The following is a 708-nucleotide window of genomic DNA, read 5'->3' on the forward strand; positions in this document are numbered from 1 at the left end:
TGGGAAAGGAAGCCACTCATCCGTATGTGTTAGCTGTGGGGCACAGAATTCATCCCTATGGCTCTGACATTCTCGCCAGGGAAAATATTAACAAAATGGTAAAAATAAAACCCAGATTAAAGTTTTTGTCTTTGGGAGAGCCTTTCACCCTTGCTCATCTCAGAAGTAAATGTGCCCACTAAGAACTTGGATCACTTCCTGGTGTAGCCCATTTCATACTGAATTTATTTTGATAACTTCACAACTGATCTGCCTAGACTGCAAGGCTCTTTTGAGAGGCAGAGATAAGTTTTCAATTAGCAATGATTGCTCCTCAGATAAACCTCATTGGCTATGATACTGCCTCTGAGCAAAGCTAAGAGACAGAGATAATTTAGCATTCGATCCTAAATCCATAGTACCTGATGCTCAAAAAAATGAATGAACAAATGAGTAATCATATAGCTGGCATGAATAAAAATGCCCATCACATGCTTCTCAGGGCTTTCTTATGAGACTGCATTTGGCCTTGATTCTTGATCCACTGGGAAGAAAATGCATATGAGATCTCAGGTGAGACACTGGAAAACCTTTTCAAAATCCAGATAGTATAGTGCAGATGTGGACTGAGGATTAACTTTTATAATAAATGGCCTTATGTTTGAGAATACTGTGTAGTTACAAGATCTATCATCTCTAAGCTCCTACTTATCCCCACAAATATTTTAT

At 38.7% G+C, this 708-nt stretch overlaps 1 pseudogene; it reads right to left on the reverse strand.

Moving 5' to 3' along the window:
* Positions 1–224: 224 nt before the first annotated feature.
* On the reverse strand, positions 225–357 carry LOC117286398 (annotated as a pseudogene).
* Between the last annotated feature and the right edge of the window lie 351 nt (positions 358–708).

This window comes from Fukomys damarensis, unplaced genomic scaffold, assembly GCF_012274545.1.
Source record: "Fukomys damarensis isolate Sample0158 unplaced genomic scaffold, DMR_v1.0_HiC HiC_scaffold_16, whole genome shotgun sequence".
Taxonomy (NCBI): domain Eukaryota; kingdom Metazoa; phylum Chordata; class Mammalia; order Rodentia; family Bathyergidae; genus Fukomys; species Fukomys damarensis.